Source organism: Anguilla anguilla, chromosome 11 (genome assembly GCF_013347855.1).
Source record: "Anguilla anguilla isolate fAngAng1 chromosome 11, fAngAng1.pri, whole genome shotgun sequence".
Lineage (NCBI taxonomy): Eukaryota > Metazoa > Chordata > Actinopteri > Anguilliformes > Anguillidae > Anguilla > Anguilla anguilla.
In genome coordinates, this window is record NC_049211.1 from 14,267,313 (window position 1) to 14,289,600 (window position 22,288).

The 22,288-nt window shown below is 42.5% G+C and overlaps 1 protein-coding gene across 1 annotated transcript in view; it reads right to left on the reverse strand.

Moving 5' to 3' along the window:
• xkr7 (XK, Kell blood group complex subunit-related family, member 7) overlaps positions 1-22,288 on the reverse strand; it is a 57,420-nt gene that overhangs the window by 34,140 nt on the left and 992 nt on the right. The gene's annotated exons all lie outside the window — the stretch shown is intronic.

The following is a 22,288-nucleotide window of genomic DNA, read 5'->3' on the forward strand; positions in this document are numbered from 1 at the left end:
CCCTTTGAGTTGCAGATTATTTCCCCCATTGCATGCTGCTCTGCCCACCCTTGCCTTTCTGCCTGTCCTGCCCACAACTGCTGTCATGTAATGTGAAATGCAAGTAAAGAACGCTACTTTATATGAAAAATGTAAGGGTCCAACTGCAGTTTGTCATGCTGCACACACCACACAGTGCACACAGAGACAGTCACTAGTGTTGAATCCTGTATGCACTTAATTACAATCTCTGTGCATGCACTGTAGCGCTAGCTTACATTTAGTGCAATGGTGATCATTGAGAATAATTCCCTTCCCCAGGTTGGTTTAAGATAGAGAAGTGAAGTTGTGATCGTAATGCTATGAATAATTTATTTATTCAATAAAGCATGAACACATTTACAATCAGTACTGTAATATACCACTGCCCAACAGTGCTATCCTGAAGGGGGGTGTTCTGATGATATAGTCCTTAAGGATGGTACTGTGTCTCATTGCAGTTTTGAAGTGGTGCTGTAGCACCACCTTGGGTGGTAGATGCATGGAATGTGACAGGCATGATCTAAATGGGTCCCTTTTCAATTTGTATAGTTCCAAAATGTGAACAGTGGCTGGATTTAATCAAAGTGTGGTTATCTATCTTTTCCACAATTTTTGCATATTCATATTTAATTATCTTTTAAGAATCTTGGACTGAGGGGGACATATGTGGAATAAATTTGGTGCATGTATGTGAAATGGGATGGGCATAATAATATTTTTTCAATGTTACAGTTCTGCAGGTGGCACTGCAATGGCACCTAGAGTGTCAGTTGCATGGGTTCATGCATAATAAGTTGGCAGTCATACTGGACATGCCTGCCAAATTTCTCTAGTTTTTGAGCATTGGAAAGGGGTGAAGATGAATAAGAAAAAAACAATAGGGGTCCTATGCACCCTTCGTGCTTGGCCCCTTAAATACATACACATGTAGTACACAACTTATACTTTATGCAAACACAAACTGCACAGCACATACGCATACTCCAAGAAGTATATAGTGCTCTCTCTCTCTCTCTCTCTCTCTCACACACACACACATACACACACACTCACATGCACGTGCGTGCACACACACACATACGCACACGCGCACACAAACAGCATCTTGCACAAAAGTAATGCTTCTTTACTGACCAAGCAAAAACAGCGAAGTAGAATACTACCCTGAGTGCGGGGATCTGCCGCCTCTTGCCCTCATGGGAGATCCAGTTCAGCATGAGACATTACATTCCTGCCTAGTTTCCATGACTTCAGCAATACAAGCTACAAAAGCTCACCATTAATAAAAGTGAATGTGCGTTAAACTATCTTTCCAGAGGGGTTGTTTGAATGTTTTAAACCTCAAGGCATGCTTGTGTGCTTTATTTTCATTGCACTGCTTATTTGTTTAACAGTGCCTTATCTAGTGTGACTTGGGCACTCAGCTGGGTGCCATTAACTTCATGTAACTCCTGTTCTTAACAGAGTTTACAAGTGAGTTGAAAGGGCATCTCCCTAAGGTAGAGCTATAACACCATTGCTACTCCCAGATACTAGGGCTGATACTCCACTTTTTTTGTAAAAAAATAAATAAATAAAATAAAAAAAAATAAATAAATAAACACAAAAAAGGCAACATTTCTTAAACAAGCACACTGACTTGTTTGGCAATAGGGGAATTTATGTACCAATATGTCATTTGGCTTCTTTTCCACCCTGCGTTGCAGTAGGGTCAATAGCTCTTTTTTGTCCAGAATTTGCGATTACTTTCACTTGAAAGAGGGAGGCAGGAGAGAGGCAGTAAGCAATAAAAAGAGTGACGTAAATCCTGCAGGGAGAGAAGGCAGGCAGCTCAGGCTCCAGGCCTTAAATCAGCTGTGGAATGAGCCACATCAATAGAGCCCATTAGCTAGTGAGAGCCCATACAGGCAAGAAAAGTTTATGCCTGCACTTTCAAATCATTTATCAAGATGGCATATGTCACAGAGATTACCATCCCACCTTTCCTTGAATCGGGGAGCATGACTTTCTTCCCACAAAAGCGGACGTCCTCTACCCCCCCCCCCCCCCCGCCCCCATTTAAATCATTTTCTCTTTCTCCAGTGGTGCCTGGGTCCGTTTCTCCTCACTCCTCTCTAGACAAGCACTCCCTCTTAAATGGTCTTGTTCCTTCCATTCAGTTTCCTAGCAACAGCTTAGTACCCCACCCCAGCTTTTGTGGTAGCCCATGCTTGCACCTTTATCATCCTTAGCCCCTCCTAATCTTATATAACCCAACCCAGTCCTGCTCCTGTCGCGCCCTACCCTACTCTACATCACCCTCCCCCCACTACTTTCGACTTCCCTCCAGCGCTCCTGATCTTATCTTTAAAAGTCACTTTCTCACCGTGTTTTTCATTTGTCAATTTGAACTTTCTTACATTGTTATTTCTACCTGCGTCACAGACAAGAGCCGCTCTGCTGAATGCTGCTATCACAGAGGACTGGTCAAGGAGGGGTAGACGTCACCGTGGCTACTTCTGAAAGTCTTTATGTATCCACCTAAATTTAAGGCACCACCGTGAGATAAGATGTATGGGCATTGATTTGATGTAGGGACTGAATGTGAGACAGTCTTTTTCAAGATCTGGCTGCAAAAGGGTCAGTGTAATTCTTTTGTTGTGGCTGCTGTAGTCACAGGACTGATGGAAAGGCACACACCCTTTTTATCAACACAGATGTACCAACTATGCATGCAACTATGCCCTCCAGGAATAGAGCAACAGAATGAGGCGTCCGTTTGATTTACTGCGGCTACCTGGCCCATATGGAAGGTTGACGTAATTGGGATTGAACCCTGTAACAGCAGAGTACAGCCTTGTTATCTAATCTGAGGTGGTCATGCAGAGCCACCTCCTTGCATGTATTGTTCCAGGCACTCCTTCATAGCGGTATTAATAAATTAGCATGTCCAAACACACTCCGCCCCCCTCAGCCTGTGCTCCCCACCACCATGCCACCATTCTCTATCTCTCTCAGATGCCCTCAGGGTAATACAATATTTGTACAGGTCATTCACTGTTCAGCAAACGTTCAATTAGCACACAAGTTCAAGCAACAAGTGCACCCCTAGTAGACTGGTGGAACTGCTGTTGAGATTTATGATGAAATGCAATGTGGTCACTGTACTGTCAGCAAAAGGAATTGACTTAGACTGCTTTACATTTATTTGATTTATATGCATTCTGTCCACTGCAAACAAGACCCTTGGCCACTAAGTGTTGTGAATGTTCATGCCTGTGTAAAGACAGCAAATAGCTGGGTTACGTGTGAGGTTTGTTCTAGCATGGGGGTTACGATTACACAAAATGGGATTATAGGGTTAGGTTTAGGTGAAAGTGTTCTTTATTTAATTATGACTATTTTTATTCTATCACCACAGCACAATTAGCCATGCTGCATTTGCCTTGTGGATAATATCTGAAATTCCTGTAGCACCGCCCGTGAAGTAAATAAAACCCCACAGTAAACGGTACACAAATTATCTGTGCGGCTTGCATTCAACACCATGCTAACATTCTCTCAATAATGAAAATCTTATTTGCAAATGTGTTTTATATACTTGCGAGGGATCTGATTTCCACCACGGAGCAACTCTGCCAACATAAGCACAGGGGTCATACTTTGTAATTAGCAGGCGGACAAATGTTTTGTCTTAATCTGCGCCTGGGGGCTCGCTTCTAAGAGCAGGCCGATAAAAGCAGAGGGGCTAAACCTCAGAAAAGCCGCTCAATCTCAGCCCTGCACACACCCGCTCGCGCAGTCCCCTTGAACGGAACATCAGATAAGAGCCAGAGCAGCAGGAGCAGCACTGTGCAGAGGTCTGCATGATTAACCGTGCCGTGAATACTGCCCCTCTGGGCCGCCTGGGCTGCTCAGGCAAAATTAGAGCATTCCGAAGAACACGAAAAACAGCTAGGAAGAAGAAAATCTGTATTTAAAAAAAAAAAACATAAATCATGCTCATCTTGGCTAATGAGGTTTTGTGTGAGCATTCACATCCATAAAGCCACATGTTAAATGAGGCTTTGTGTTTTCTGGCAAGTCTCCCAGATAAATGAGGTGTAGTTATTAAGAATCCATAATCAAACGGAAACGCTCAGGAAAGAGGACCAAGACCTCATGTGCAAAAAGCCCTGATTAAACACATTATTCCACTGACAAATGTTGCTAAATTACATTCTGTTGTGAGTCAAAGAAGACACTGCGCCTTTACATGTGTCAGATTCTCTTTTTTCAATTGCCACCAACTCTCTCTGTTCCCTGTCTTATAGCCTCTACAAAAATCTCCTCATCAAAGCAAAAAGGCACAAAGAAGCCAAATGGCCCAAAAGACATTTCAAAATGGCAATCAGGAAACTCACAGCGCGCTTAACTAAAGAGATGCCAAAAGGAGCTGAGACAGACATTACCCGCACCCAGCTTCAGTCTCGATGCATGTTAAATGCCTGGCTCTTGTTGAATAATTTCACCGACATTTCTAAGCCTGTACATGAGTAATGTAGCTATACAGTATTTTAAAGTGCTGAAGTGCTTGTGTTTGTGCAGGCAGAGGCTCCCTGTGTCCCTTGTTGCACATCATACATATACATGCAGACAATGTGAGGAATGCATATGAATATTCATGAGATGCTACTGCATTCAAAGAGAGATAGAGTATAGAGGGGCCCTGGTCCTGGTTCATGCAGCAGATGCATGGGTTAATCGGCCAGTGTCCAAGAAGGCATCTGCCTTGCTCTGCCTGGTCTGCTGGGGTCACACAACCACTTGTTCATGGGCACTTTGCTTATGTTTTCCACTGCACAGACTAAGGCACGGATCTGCAGGTTTACAGCCACGTCTAACACTCCGTGTCATCAAAAATTCAAATATTTATTAGATGACTAATCAGTCTGGTTCACAGCCCATTTGAACGTTGGCAGTCTAGTCAGGGTGCTTAATTCAAGGATGCAGGCTCTGCCTCTCCTGTACAGTTTAAACCTTGATTAAACCTTGCCTCTCTTTTTTTTTAGATACAGTAAAGACAGGAAGTTGTGGTTGGCCACTCGCAACTACGCCAGCGGTTGTTCCAAGATCAGCTTTCCCAACCCAAGCTCACAATGACTTTGAGGAGCATCTGTGTTCAGGGCCCAACATAGCACTATGCACTAACGTGATGGCATTATCGTTACCGAATAGATAAAATTCCTAACATTCAACATATTGTAGTTTCAGTGATGTGACAGCGACATATGCAAAAAAGAATACATTCTGTATTACGCATTAGGCAAATCTGCTATTGATATAACAAAACAACAAATACCCCGCAGTTTAGCTGAAGAATAACAAGAATACAACAGCAATGAGAGGAATACTAAAGAATCTGTCTGTTGGTTTTTACTGTCTTTAGAATTTCTGCACCACCTCTTCATGCACAGTTCATTTTCATGTCTCCCACTGGCCCCCAGACACCCTCCCTCCACTCACCAGACAAATGAAAACCCAAGGCCTTTTTCCCTCCCTCTAAGACCGGAAAGATGAGCCAGATTTTGGGCTGTGTTTTGTCTGGTTTCAATTTTATAAGGTCTGAAATCTATTTATTCTATGTCCTTATGTCCTTAATTCCTTATATTCTTTCTCTGAAATGCGTTGTTTTTCTCATTCGGTTTTTAGTCCCAAAGCTGCATGCACGACCCCAGACTGAGTTCCAGGCAGTTGCCCTGCACTAACCCGTATGAAGGCAAGAGAAGACAGAGACCACCCCTGAGCTGCCTGTGGCTGGACTGTTCCCTCCCTCTTCGTCCTTTACTCTGCTTCTCTACATTTAGTTTACCCAGTAAGCTCCCAGTTTAAGAAGGGCTAAAATGGAAATGAAATTAATTGAGAGATAGATAGATCTTCTATCTTGTTGTCAAAACCTGCCACTGCATCATCCTGATGCTGTTGGATACCGCTAACAAATGAGAATACATGAGAATGCATGCATCTTATCAGGAAAAGTCTTTAGTCATCTACAAGGAGTTGAATGTCAGACTGACAAAGAGTAGGCTACATCCATCCTTTCTCATGTCATGTATTGTGTAATGATGGAACGCAGGCTAACTGAAGAACTTTCAATACATCATAGTGGTCTAATACTCTTTTCATCTGAAGAGCAGGCTTTTTTGAAATACAACATCTCCCCTATATTTCATCTTGATGAACCAGAGCTGCGGTTATAATGACAGTTTCGTACACCTTTGCACATTCTCTCATTTGGACTGACAGTCCAAATAGGAACTAGATCCATGAAACTCTACACAGGCATTTTTGCAGATTCTGATCCACAATTTTCTCTGCTTGCATAGCCCCGCACAGCACAGCATGGCATCCACCACAGAACCCTCTCTTACTGCATTACAAGGGAAGAAAGGGAAGTATTCCTTACAGCCGGGCATAGTAGGCTTCTCACACAGCCTTGGGAATCCATTCACTGTATCCCATTGTTCTCCAAAATAAACCAGACCTGCGACTGTAATTGAATTCTCCCAGGCTGCCTTGACAAGGCAAAAATAAACAGGAAAGCAACAGTCATCCCAGCTTAACCACATGCAGTCTTGGCTGCTGAGTACTGTACCTCAGTCTCAGCAGAGACCTTGCAGCTGGAGGCTATGATCCCTCCGTCAACATTAACTGTGCAAAAGAACAGACCAGGATACCAGCATGGGGTTGAGTTATCCTCTGCCATAAGGTTAACCTTAATTAGCAGACGGGATGAAATGGAACAAAGCAAAGACCCTGACATTTGTACACACTTAAAAATTTGAAGAATTGTTCTGAAACTAAATTTTATTGTAACTTTTCTTTTTTTTGTCTGCTTTCAGTATTCAGTTGTGCTATTTTCATTGTGAAAAAGGCTGAATTCTCTTGTATTTTCTGATTGTTTTTTTTAATGTTATTCGCTGGCTAGCCAAAGATGGAGCTGACTGCAATTCTTTCTGATCTTTATTATTCCACATTAGCTTTTTGGGACTTAACAGCCATACCAATTACAGATACACATACCAATTTCTTTTTTTAATTAGTGCCACAATTCTAAAACATATGTTGTTTTGCAGTTGTAATAAATATTTTTGAATCCAAATTAGTGAAAAAATCATGGTCCGTTTTTTAAATATTTTTTTAAAATTGAAATACTGGTCCAAATAATAAAGTGCCAAATTTCAAAATATATCGCCTCTTACAGGTTTTAAGCTACTTACCATTACTTTTATCATTAGCACATTAGCAAGTATACTTTTAACATTAGCTCTGGCGAGGTCTCAATTTTAAAAAAATTGTCATCGAGTTACCTAATTATATTTCTTCAGTTTGGAATGGTGAATTACATTTATTTGTGACAGAATTCAAGGATTACACAATCAAATGTTTAATTAACAGTAAGGAATAAGTATATGTACATATATGAATGGCCATTGGCCACTAATGGATTTGTTTGGGATTTCACATCCTTCTATGCATTTCACCTACATTAAAAGAGGAATCAAAAAATGAAGACAGGAATAGCAATATCAATCTCAGATTTTAAAAATATGGCAGTCAATTCCTTTTAACAATGTTTTCCAAGTTGTACAATGAGAACTTGACAGTTTATTAGAAAAAAGGCAGTGTTAATAATTCAGAGTGTATCATGAGTGTGGCAGAATTATTATTTCAAGGGAAGCAAACCAAGGGGCAGGATCACAACCCCTAAAATAAAACAGAGCAAATTGTGCATGTAAATTCTATCCATTCATCCGCAAAAGACTTGACATCTGACCAACATGAAATTAATGCAGTGTTAAGATTTTCCTCTCAAGACATACCAGACATCCTTACACTTTGTATCAGGGAAATGTGCCAACTTCTTATTCAATAGGTGCTTGATCTCCCTTCAGTAAACGAAGAAGAATCAGCTGATTTAGGACACCCTATTTCTCTAGAGGAACTGGAATCAGAAAGGTAAAAAAAAGGTCAATCACAGGGCCCAGATGGTATTCTGCCAGAATTATTACTACATTTCTGGGACGTCCTAGGCCCAGTTCTATTAGTAGCACTGAAATATTCAACCGGGACTGGCTGTTTTCATGAACATAGTAATATGCTGTTATATTCTCTTTAATCAAAGAAAGGAAAAGACCACATTGCAAATTGTCATCCAACGTTTCATCAAATGGCTAACACTAGCACTAGTCCCCATTCATAGCGCAATACGCGAAGGTTGTGTACATGTGCCCACCTTGTTCATCTCTCTCTGCAGCCATTACCCCAATACCCGAAGCAAAATGTAATTCTAGACTAAATCAGCCATGTTGATCATAGCCTCATCTGTAACTTAGCTTGTTATAGCTTTTTTCAGGTTGACACAACCATTTTACAGTTTGTACTTTTTCCATTAAAATGCAGAGCTTTCAAAAGTAACCTGAGGCAAGTCAACTAAAGTTTGCCCTTCAAACTTCTTCTAGTTTCATATATGACTGATAAAAACCATAACGAGTGACTTTATTTGGTTCTTTTCAGGTGGGTGTTAGATCTAAGCTTTACAATTCTGTCTTGAAGTGTTTCTCCTTGTTTCATTAAGCCCTGACATCTCTCTTTCTGAGAAATTGGCAGAATAAGACTGAGGCTATGTGATTCCATTCTTTTGTGGAAAAAACCTCATCCCCTTCATCCCCCCCCCACCCTCTCCCTCACTGTCTCTGTGTCTGTGTTCAAATTACAACGTTTAGCTCTGATGCACCAATCTGAGTTGTGAGTCCTCTCCCAGACTCTGTGCTGCTGTCAAACGTCACTCAGCTGTCAGGTTCAGTTCTGCTTCTTTGCCTGTGAAATATCACTGTGCACTCATGGTCACTATACCTACCCCTGCGCCTTTCCTCTCTCCGCATTCAGCCTTCAAGAGCACCTGGAAGTACTAACAGTGTATTACCTTACTATTTCCATCAGCTAACACACAACTTATGAGCACAAACATATGAGAATAAATATGAATTAATGTATATTAATGTATTAATGTAATTTAACAATGAAGACAAAATTGTTGCGGTTGTGAATGATTTGACAGATTTTCAGATAGCAGTTTGGAAAATGCCAGCGCAACCCATCTCAAACTGTTATCTCTCTCCATTTGATCAGACTGACCCAAAGAGGCTCACAGAGACAACCGGTGACTGCAGGGATGCTCCTCACCATGGTGATGCAAGCATATGCATGATCGCGAGAGGACTTTTGGGTTCCTGTCCACATTCTGCATTCGATTCTGCTGTAGTTATGACACACACACACACGCCCCAACACCCCAACACGCACTCACACACTCACACATACACAGAGACACAGCGTAAGGAAGCCAACCTTGAGCAGATTTCCTCGTTTAGTCCAAATTAAAGGCAGCGTCAGAGCCCTCGACAGTCTCCCAGGAGGCAGCGAATTATCACTTTCGTGTGCCATCTGTAATATCCCCACTGCCCGCTGCCCCTCCTTTAATACATCCTCAGATTAATTATGTATGCCTTGGTTTTGCCTGGTGTCCATCTGCGCACTGCCATACCACCCTTAATGCATGGCAGCAAAGGGACAACACGATGCCCATACAATACACACGTGCATCCTGTACGCACACATGAACATAGTCGCACACCCAATTCCATCCTTTCACCATCACATACAATTTCAACAAGTTTCACGTTTTGCAGACTCTTAAACAATTATAAAACAAAACCTAAAGCCAATCTAAAAATTCTATATTTCTAACTCAAATTGAGGGACAAAGTTAATTGTAGTAAAAGAATATACCGGTGGATCACGCAAGCAGTAATAACAGCAATGAAGCTACTCACAAAACACACGCACAGACACATACACACATACACACGCAGGCATGCACACACACACACACACACACACACACACACATTGTTTTAACACTCTTTCACCACTGTCTCAGTTTCAGGCTTTCTAGTTTGCTCAGTGTCATTGTGGGGGAGACCCTTTGGATTTCCATGGGGGATAAAAAAAGTCTATGGAAATCAAGGGCATGGGAGACAAGGGCTACTGTATGACCATAAATACACAAAATGGATATAAAACTAGAGCAGGTACAATGGGTGGCACTCAGGCATGGTCCCAATGGTGTCGGTCTAGTCCAGGGCTGCCCTGCTAATTAATAGAATCAGGTATGCCCAATTAGGGTTGGAGTGAAAACCTACAGGACTTATAGCTATAGATAGCTGAAACTTATCTGACCAGTGTTCTGTAGATGTTCCAATGACCTTCGGTATGCACTTATTGAACATTGCTTAAAAGTGTAAAACTGTCTGCCTAATAATAATAATAATAATAATAATAATAATAATAATAATAATCTCCAAGAACAGGGTTGGGTAGCCCTGGTATAGACTGTGCACCCACTGCAGAAGGGTATGAATTCACCCAAATACCATTCAAGAAGCACAATGTGGCCAGAGCTCAGTATTAAACTCCAGCAGAACAATCCATAAAGCAAAACAAAAGAGCAACACATTCTGCAACACTTTTTTTAACAAGCCAGTTTAATGTGCGCAAACAATTCTGCCACAGTGGTTTATTTTAACACAGCTACACTGTATGCTTTGACTTGAGCTGTTCTGGGTTAACTCTGTTCTCATCCCAGAGGACAAGCACCCTCCGTTTTCAACATTCTAAAAACCGTGGTTCACACGCAACTGATGGGAAATGGCATTTAGTGACTGAAGCTAATTATGTGACACAGTCCTTATTACTGCAATTATAGCGTTAACGTTTAAGAACTGTACAAGCATTGTACACACTGGTTCGCCTACTAATGGGGAAACATCATTATAGCAGGAGCGTCTCATGCTCAATCTGAATCTGTCAGTCTGCGAGGGATATTTCCAAGGCTGCTTTCTTCAGTCACAGCCAAAAATCAGATACTCAACAAAGCTGATATATTGCCATGCTTGAGACTGCATAGTTCCCCCTCTGACTCCTTCCCAATTTCCGCTATCTGAAGGAGCAGAGCAACCCAAACAATATCTGACTGCTGATATCATGAGAATAGCTTGTATACTGCAGTAAAAAGTGTTCACTCTCTGTCTCTCATCATGCACACCACAACACACACACACACACACAAGGGGATCCTTCCTCTTGATTCTTCGTCAGCGCTTAGGGACACCACGCCCTAATAATTATGGAATGCCTCCCTCCTCTCAGAGGAGAGGTCAGTGCATTACCACTGTACATTACCCCTGAGCAACTCCCACCCTGTCTAATTAGCCCTCTCTCCCCAGGCATGGAGCAAGACAAGAGGAGATGGCTCTTATTCGGCATGCAAAGCTAACCGGCTTTCTAACAGGGAAGCACAGTCCAACACAACCCCAAGTCCTTGGGGAGAGGAGCGACCATATCAATCAGCATTTTGGTAATGCAAAAGAGCCCATATCCAAGTAGTTGCACAACAGATTATAAAGAATATCTTTCACGGTTTATTACATTTAAAATGGTCATGTTGAATTTTTATTTGTGTCCCAGTACCCTGACATGACAAAAAAATAACCTCAGTAATTTTGGATTGGCAGGAGAACCCTGACACTTAGTGAAAGTGGTGTGGTGTTGAGGGCTAGGTGGTGCTTAGAGTTGTTGGTGGTCCCCATTTTTACTGAATCCTGTGAAAGAAATAAGGGCAGTGTGTCCACTTTTGCTGAAGGTTTGGAGCTGGTTCGACTGCATGGTCAGCCCTGCTACATTCTACTATTGAAACATCTGTAAGATATTGTGTTAATGCTGTTACGTAGCTCTGTCACAGCTACACTTTTGGAAGGTGCAATGGCAGCTGTGCTCCTCTCCCTCTGCATGCTTACCTAATCACCTCACCAGCCATCTCAGTGCACACTTACATTGATGGCAGCTGATATTTCATCACGCTCTCATCCGCTTCGGTGCGTCGAGCGCTGGGGTGGCCTGGATTTGCATGCACGCTGCATTCCGCTTAACAAAAACGCGGGCGCCCGTCCCGCTGTTTGTTGGTCTGACTTCTTTATTGCCTTCTCCCGCAGTGCAGGGGACCCCGTGCTGTTTCAGTTTTGACAAGATGAGTTTCTGCAAGAGTGCACCGGGCTATTTAAAACCGAGGTTCAATAAACCATTGTATCGTACATCTTCAAGTGACACAAAATGAGTAAATGTGGCTCCTCTTCTGCTGTAATAAAGCTTTAGAGATACAAACGATGTCATGTACTTCCCCGCCGATGAAAGAATTGGCATGTGCTGTCCTCGCAAAAAAAAACGGCAGGGGACATATTATCATTATTTTACGCTAACAACTTCTTTAAAAGATTTTTTTTTTTTTTTAGCTGGAAATAGTCCAATGTCAATCTGGGCTACGCCTAGAAGATGGAGAATGATTCACGGTGCTATTGTGCTGCAGGAATCTTTGCATTTTGGTCCAGGGAATGGAATGCAGGTGAGACTTCCTGACAGGGCAGTGTATGAAATGTAAGTGCAATTATGAGAAGCCTCAGGCTTACACCTTACAGGGCACTCTGATGGACTGAACTGATGGAGTTTAATAGTCTGCTCCTTTTCTCCTTTATAATGAGTTTTTATGCCTACTGAATAGTAAATTGACTGGATGAACATTCCACAGTACATTTAGCTCCAAATCCCCTTCCCTATAATGAATATTTTAACTATATGTTAGCAGTTACCCAGTAACTGCTAGAAGAAGTGGTACCAACATCATACCTAGTTGACATAGGATGATGCTTTGAGGATGTTTTCAAGGTTGTTTTTTTTCGAATGGTTCTGTAGAAACCTCATACATGACCTTTCACACCTACGGTAGAGTAGGCAAGGTGATCTAATGTTCGAGTTCTGCAAGGTTCAAGAACAAACATGCTGAGTGACACACAGAACATCATTCAGACACCCAATGCCACTGGCTCTGACTCAATTTGAAAACTGAAATAAAATTAAAAAAAACAATTGGCAGAAGAAAAACTCAATCATTGTTGCCAAGAACGCACACTAGTTGTTTATCAGTTGTGTACATGTATTACACTTCTTGAATGGAGTGGTGTGTCTCACCAGTGAGTACCATCAATGAGCACTGTATCTCGCAGTGTCTAATAGCAACACAGTTGCAGAGGCACTATATGCGAGAGGCTCAGGAAACCTATGAGGATGTTGAGTGCTTGTGGTCAGTTGAGAGAGGACACTAATTGGCCTGGTTGCTGCTCTCTCCAGAGCTGTTTCCACTCCTAAAAAAAAGTGGCAATCATGGGCGCACTCAAATCAATGCAGCTCCTCCCGTTCCAGAGGCCTCTCTGTGACTCTCCTGTGGGCTCCACGTCCTTTGATTGTTCCGCTCTAACCTTTTTTTTCTGTTGTGATTGAAAGGAGGACACCCTTGATAATGAAGTTGAATTACCTGTATAACCTAGACATGGGACAAAGTGGAGAGGGTTGCTAAAGCTATAGCAGCATGACGAGGGATCTTTCAAAGGGTGACTGGTGACTGCAAGCTCCACACAACAAAAACTAGATCTTCTGTGGTACAAAAGCAATGTCGAAAGGGAAATGTGGGAGGGACTGAGAGACAGCACTGATGTGTGACTAACTGGCTGCGTGAGTTAGGGCTGTCTCGCCAGCTCATCCTCAGTCACCCAAATTCAACTATGATGCCAGCAAGTCAAATCTTTGACATCCTGAAGGCAACCAGGTCAGCGACATCACTAACTGAACAAGACAACTGTTCTCAAACTGACAGACTGCCCAGTAACCATGCTCCCATATATGTGACTACATGGAGTGTGGATGCCTTCCTTGTCCTGACAACCCATGGGTGACTCAAACTCCCTTCCTTTCTGGTGACTGCCCTTGAACTGTTTCCATTCTCCCTCATGGTGGCACAGTGAAGGGTAGCCATTTCTAACAATGCAGCCCCGGGCATCCAACTCACTGTGTCTCCAGACCCACTGAGACATGGAACATGCGTGCTACTCTGATGTGAATTAATGATGAGACGCGGAATATGATCCACCCTATAACAATACGATCCCAAACCATTCTCATAAATCTTTGTGTTGAGCATGTCCTGCGTTGTGTTCGGTTGTGAATTTTTTTTCAGTCCTTGTTCCATCTCTCATTAACCTTTACTGGCAATAAGCAATGATCATTCTCGTCCCCTCAGAACCATCATTATTTAAAAAGGCGTGATGCATTGTTTCCCCTACATGAAAGGCTATTCAACGTTGCCATGATGGAAATATTCCCTGACATTCACAATATATGTAAGAGCCCAATTATTCTATTTGGCATTTTAAAATAATTAATTTTCCCCCAGCATGCAGCCCACACTTACAGAAGAAATATACTGTAGGCAATTATTTTCACACTAAAACTCTGGGAGGAAAATATGGCCCCACCAAGAGGAGAGTGTTTCTCGGTGCGCAGTTCCTCACACGCACCAGTAATTATGACTTGATGCCGAGGAGCGTAAATGGCATTTAGAGAGAGTTTTATTTATTTCTCATCCTCCCGTGTGCATCTAAAATGAGCTCCAAGGTAGGGCATTTGGCAATTGACAGTGGGGCATGGGGCTTGGAGCGAGTACAGCAAGAAGCAACGTGTAGAGACAATATGTCCTCCTGCGCACCAGGGGGCATTCAAGAGGAATCACAGTGATGACACAGAAGCACCAAAGATTCATTGTTCTCTTCAAATACCGCTTTTCTGCACACCCCTGCTGCCCCTACAGCTTCACCATTGGCTGCCTCAGCTATCTACCACACGTACAGTAGAGACACACACACAGTGTGCACAAATCGGCTTTACAGTCGTCAGGGACAGACCTAAGAGGGAAGATCGGCTGCATGGGAAGCTTAACACTGACAACACTCTTAAACACAGCTGCACAGACAATGTGCAGGTAAGCCCTTAACCAGCTTGTAAGAGCCTTGTCTAGCCAAGCCCCTAATAGCATTAGAGTAATTCCGATGCTAACTTAATGCCACGCCCTGACTTAATGCCAACTCACTTTTCCTCTGAGTCGTAGCTTCAAAAAGAAAAAAGTTCATGTCATCAAAAGGCAATGGGGAATAAATCTGTCAATCAGGCCAAGTCAAAAAGATCTTTTTTAGTCTTTTTTACTTGCAGTTTTGAGGTTTCAAGAATGAGTGACAGAGAGTCTCTTAAGTCTAACCTAAGCATGCAGCACACAGTCTGACTGGCATCACAGTGACACAGTATGAAAGGCGAAAGCTTCAGTGTGCACTTTGTTGCGTTTGTTTTTCTTGAGAAAAGTGCCTCCACAGCAGATACTACAGTGCTTAGAAAACTGCTGGGAATATGGATGATGCTCCACAACATCCAGAGTGACAACACATATTCTGTATGCAAACACACACACACACACACACACATGCATGCACACACGCACACACACACACACACACACACACATGAACGCGTGCAAATATCAAATATATCGTAGGTGATGTACTCAAGAAAGTGTTATGCTCCTTATCCTTAAACAAACAATAAGCGCACAAAAATGCTATCACAACATTTCCAACACCATACAGAAGTCTAAATGAAAAAGAGATGGTAATAACTTAAGCCTCTCCTTTTTGTGAAAATATTATGAGGAATAAATGAAGCTAATCCATTCTCTTTCTCTTCCTCTCTCTCTCTCTCTCTCTCTCTCTCTCTCTCTGTGTCTCATGTTATTAGCCTACTTACAAGGCACAATTAAACCACTGATTTCCACATCATGGCTTCTTCTCTTTATCCAGGGACACATAGGACACACCGAGAGAGCCGACACGCCAGTAACTGTAACATGAGACCGAGTGACTCCGTAACCATACGCCTTCTGGGGTCCTTTCACAGCCCCTGCAGAATGGAATATCTGAATCAATACTCCATTGAGGAAGTCGTTTTTTTTCAGGCCCGAGTCTCGCTATGATCCCACGGTCTGGCTGTCAGCGCGCCTCAGCCAGGCTTTAACTTACGCGTTCGCCATTTCCCGCGATCAGACCCCCTCCCTGAAAAAGCGCTTTCGGGTTTCTGCCCTCAGCTTTAAAAAAAAATCATATTCAGCAGAGCAAAAAGAGAATGGGCCATTATAATAAATTACAATAATAAGAAAACTGCCGGGCAACACTCAGTTCCAGTGGAGGTAATAATAGGCTGTCTTTAACACTGAAGCATTTCGGGGCTTCACTGTTGCACCCCCGTAAATTATCTGTTTCCAGCTAATTAAGCCTCAGTGGCAGTGTTCACAAATAAATAGAATGGTTTTTCGTTGTTTGTTTTCCTTACTGTATGCTTGATAGGGAAAAGAAGAGCAAAAAGAGGCAGCTTCAGCATATCAGCAGTGCATTTTCAATTAAATCTATCTAATCAGCATCATGCAGTTTAGTAAGGGAAGCTCCTTTATTCAATGGGTAGCCAAAATCCTTTAGGGTATAATGCATCAGGATGTTAGCCCCACCCTCTTATCTGTGTAGAAATACAGCAACGCTGAAAAAATGCCCCACAGAGAGTTGAGGACAGAGACCATAGCCAGTACCTCTTCCTGTACAGGCAAATATGTCAGTTGGGAGCCAGGTTGGTTTGTGGACGAATCTGAAAGTATGTAATATGCTGCCTGGGATTCCTGCTTCGACAGCCACTCCACTAAATCAAATGACTTTGGATGGATAATCTGCCTTTTGTTTCAGACTGCAAGCGGCTCTCCCATTTCCCTGTGTTTAGGAGAAGGGGAAGAGAGGGATGGATGGCAGAAGAGCAGAGAAAGAGATTATGCACTGGTTCATGTGCTTATGGTACTTTGGATTCACAGTGTCCTGCTGGCTGAATTGTGTGTGTGTGTATACATGTGTGTTACACAGTATTGTATTGATGCTGTGCAATAGAATGGCCCAATACTTGACAAGCCTTTAGAAATGTGTTTTATAAATAAGATGGCAAAATGACAGTGAACGTGTTCACTGGGGATGGAATTTAGTCCAAGATCATACTAAAAGCTCCATCCCAAAATGCCCTTTGCATCTCCTGTGAAGAGCACTAAAGGAGAGGCAGATACACAAAACAGGAGAGGGGTGGAGCAGACGGAAATAATAAAAGGAAAGGAGATAAGAGGTAAGAGGAGTGGAGATGGAGAGAGAGGAGGGAGAAGCAGATATGTGAGTAAAAGAGGAGTGAAAAGGTGGTGGTGGGGGGGGGGTTTGGGTGGGGGGGGGGTCTCTATCTTGGCTGCGAGTGGCCGGCGAGGGCCGCTGTCAGAGCGATGCGGGGATGGAGACGGAAGGCCGTCCGCGCTGACGGAGCGCGTGAGCGTTTGTGACAGCGCCGCCCCGCTCCAGGGCCTGCAGGAGCTGGGCTTCCACTGCCAGCACCAGATGGGATCGGCTCACTGTCCTGTGTGTGGATAACATGGGGAGTGGATGGATTTCAGCATGATAGCCTGAGAGCGGGCAGCCGTCAGGGCAGCAGGGATACTCCACACGGTGGAGTCACAGCAACTCTTCAATACTTCAACCAAGCCATTAGCTGGGCATGATGGGACCTTTCTTTTAGCAGGGCGGGAGTTTCTGTTTCTTATTCCACTATGAAGGTTTTTATATGAATGTTGATGGTGGAAACACAATCCCTCTGTTGACACGTGTCAAACATAGCAAACTGGAAGGGCATCCCAATCTCGCATGAATCTGTTTCCCACCTCTGTCAGTACACAGTATATGTAATAAACATCTCATCTTAAAAGATGGATCTACTGAGTGTGTATTTTAAAAGGGTTAACATGTTATTAAGTATATCACAGCAAAAGTTTAACTTTAAAAAAAAGAAAACATTGCGGTACTCCAACGGTATGCATTGCTAATAAATAAACAAATAAATAAATAAATAAATACATGTGGGATTAAAAGAACCTGAATTAAATTTGAAGGTTAATGGAACTAGGTTGCACGTGAGATCAGATGACTTTTTTTGGTATCCTGTTAGGAAAAAGAAAACGCATCCTCCACGCGGGGAATCACTTATTCAACAGTAAACATATTCTTTGATAATACTTTCTGACACATCCTCCTACTTTCAATACTGAACTGCCGTCTTGAGCTGAAGGCACGGTGTTTATTCCCATTGTCTTCACAACAAAGATGACAACTGCCATGTACCATCAAAAGAAAGAGTTGCCCTACTTATCAAAAAGAAAAAAGGGAGTAAAATAAGAATAGACATACTTTTCAGGTCTGCCGTAACACAGGCAGAAAACATAATCATCCTCTATCTCAGTTTTTTACAGCTAGGCCAAGCCAAAAAGAAAATAAATAAATAAATAAATAAAATGATACAAATAACAATGTTTGTGGCCTGTTAACTAATTGCTTGCATTACACACACACACACACACACACACACACACACACATACACACAGTCTCTCTCTCTTTTTCCTCTTCTGTTGTCATATAGGCTTTCCCCAGGCTGTACCACCACAGCAGCAGAACATCTGCATGCCTCCTACGGGAGTTAAAAAGACTTTACCCTCAGCTACAGGTAGGGAGACAGCATTGAGGGAGGAATTGAGCGTAATTCATGCTATGGTTCAGTAGCATCAGAAGAGCACATAAAAAGCACATCATTCGCCCGGTGTCTGATAGTGAAACCCCACGCGCTATTTCGCATCACAGTAATCACAAATAGGCTTAAATCTACAATGAATCTATTCCACATTAACACAGCTGAGTCACAGAAGAATGGGATGAGCGATGAAACACCTTTCCTAAACGTGACTTTAGGAAAGAACTTTTTCTAAACATTAAAAATGTCAAATCAAACGGTCACATTCAGGGTTCAGCGCTGTCCCCACTGCTGCCTTTATCTGCGTATGTTTGAGTTAAGCGGAGGTCCACGGTAACTGCTACAAAGCTGTACCTCCATAATTTAATTCTACAAAATCTCTTTTGAAAGAAAGCTTCACAACAAGAGAATTGGAATGCAAATATGCTTTACAAAATCCCCTTACCAACTGTCCACCCATTAACAATTCCTGAAACTCTGATTTGTCAACTGGCAGGCATTGAGACTGTGGGATCTATCAACCAATAAATAGGCATATTAATGATTTGGACCCTTGCGTGAAAGAAATGAAAACCTTAGGCAGTTCCATGAGCCACTTCCAGAGAGAGAGAGAGAGAGAGCGAGAGAGAGGGAGAGAGAGAAAAAGAGAGAGGGACAGAGAGCGAGCTTTTATTATAATGACTATTATTGTTATCAACACCTAGGTAATATGTATTTTAAAATATGTCATTCCAATAAAGTATTATGGCAGTTAATTTGATTTGAGAGGTGATTTGAGAGGTGTTTGAGAGGAACAGCTGTTTTTTAAATGACAGGAAATATTTGAAATTAAAAACAGGGTTAGAAGGCATTGTGCAGTTACCTACGCCAGAATCTCTAGAATTTCACATGGCGCTCCAGATTATAATTCCTAGCCTCTGTCACGCCCAGAGAAGCCCTACTGAATCATTGTATTTACACCATTTCAGCACCGTGCCACAGCCCTCAAGAGAGACTCACAAGGCTAACATTCTACAACTGCCAGGTGAAAACGGTAGTGCACGGTTCATTTTGGATAGTAAAAAAATGGAAAAGGGAAACTGGGTCAGAGGTGGGGAATCAGAAAAATAAAGAAGACTGCTTTTTAAAGCTGCGTTAATGGTGTCCATGACTGCCCTAGACAGCACAGGGGTAACCACAATGGTAAAGATAAAGCAATGATGCCATATCGACGATGTGTTGCACGGACAAGCTTGATAAGGTTTTCACATCTCACAGGCTGTCCTGATCAGAGGCCACTGTGGGCTTTGATCATTTTGATTACAGTGCAAAAGCTGGATTTCTTGGAGTCAAGTGTGTGCCTGTCACACTGTAAGTGGCAGTTCTGTGTTGTGAATGTAGCCTGTGTCGTGAAGCTTAGTTGTCTGCTGGACAACAGAAGGGCTTGGTCTTGCACAGACGGCGCTAGGCTAGTCTCAGCACTGATCCTGCAGAAAAGCTCAGGCGGTCGCTCTAACTTCAATAGCACATCCTATGGAGTGCGAAAAACCACTCCTGAGAATATCGCTTTATATATATATTAGCGATCCACATTGACAAAACTGAAAAATGCTGTCAAAGTAATTTACTTACTGCTGTGCTAACTCTCCAAGGCTGCAAATGGAACTGGCCACGCTCACAGCATTAGCTCGCGGGCACGGAGCAGAAATGCACCTGCCGCCTCCTTTGCTTGGCCACAGTGACACTAACTGTGTTGCACCAGCCACAAAGACACGCTGCCAGACATGTAGAAATAGTTCCAGTACGGCAGAAGTAGAGTAAAATAATACATTTCAGGTTTCTCGCTGTGGGAGAGTGACTTGGTCCGCTACTCTGTCATCTGTGTGCCTCCTGACAGAGGCTCAGAAGTTGCTGAGCCTTCAGAAATCACTCATCTGTCTGCGTGCAGTTTTACCAAGTGTTGTGGCATGCCTCCACATCCCCCTGGGGGATTAAGTATTAACATAAATCCAAGATGTGAGATCAAAAGGAAAGATGGATCATAAAAATCTATGGAAAGTGGTGCAGGCTGTTTGTCTGAAGGTCTGCTGTCCTGTGTGCTTTCGAGTTAAGCCATAGAGCTTGAAAGCACATCATTCTTCATACTGGTCCCATTCAGTATTCATTTTTTGATTTATTTTTCTGTTTGCAGAATATAACAGACAAAGTTCTTAGTGGAGAAAAATAATTAGCAACCACAGTATTTTCACAGAGATAAAATTTTGTGTATTTACCTGTTATTTGTGTGTGTGTGTGTGTGTGTGTGTGTGAGCGTGTGTGTGTGTACACGCGTGTGTGTGTGCACGTGTGTGTGCATGTGTGTGTGTGTGAGAGTGTGTGTGAGAGAGAGAGAGAGAGAGAGAGAGAGAGAGCATGCTCACTAAGCTTATAAAGTCACTCCCCTATTTGCTTTTCTGGGCAAAATCCTGATACTCATAATGGGACCTGGCAGGCTGTTCTGCTCATTGTGAATGCACATATCCTGCTGTGACTGTAATCTGTCTGGTGTCTTAAATTCCAAATGTGGATTTTTAGCCTACTTAAGCACTGGGAATGGAGAGTGGGGCTGTTTAACCGAATGAAACTGGGAATACTTCTGTAGAATCATGCTCTCCATTGTTTTGATTAGAATTGCAAATATTCCCAAACCCAACCTAACTTTGTCCTGCATCTCATCACTGTTAAAATACACCTGATCAGGTTTTCTTGGAATATTATATTAAACAAAATATCACAACTATCACACAAAAATATGCATGCGCATTCACACACACACACACACACACTCACGCCATAGGTTTGATCATTTTAAATACCACCCAACTATAAAAAAGGAAAGGGGGACGCCATCACTGCTGATTCTCCTGAGAATTTCTGCATACACTGAGGAGATGAGCGACTGAGACGCATTAAATGACATGTTGGCAGGAAACACCTTATCCCCTCACATAAACGCTGAGAGGCAGATTCTCGCAAGGCCTCACTGTAAATAATTGAAAAGGCAACAAGGACTAAAACACATAAATACATAAAAACCCCACATTTGTTCAATATGTCAGAGAACCGATGGTCATACCAAAGCAGAGACAGATGATGTGATACTAATACGCCAAAAAAGATGCCTTTCAAACTCAGAAATTTCCAAATGTATGTATCCTTAAACCAGAAGCACAGTGTGAACAATGTAAACCCCAGAATAGAAACATTTCAGGTTAAGAGTGTCCACCTTCAGACCTGTTCTAGCTTGTAACACACTCTTCCCATTCCCTGTATAGCACAAACCTGGTTATTTGCTTGACTGGGTCAAACAGGAATTTGTATTCCACTAGACTGCTGAACACCCCATAAGCTGAACTTGATCCTTCCAGTTGATCTAGTTCCACTTTAGAATTTTTGTCAGTTTTATATCACAACATATGATATACAATGGGGTAAGGGAAAGATCCTCAATTATACACTTACAGGTTTTGTCACAGTCCCCATTTGCCATTTTGACTTTAACCAGGCATGTTAATGAAGACCCAGTTCTCATTTTCTCAACAGTAGAACATAAACTAAATGAAATGAATGTGCTATAGAATGCACATAGCACACAACCACAGAGCATGTGTTCATCCATAATATCACCATACAATATGCAGCCATTT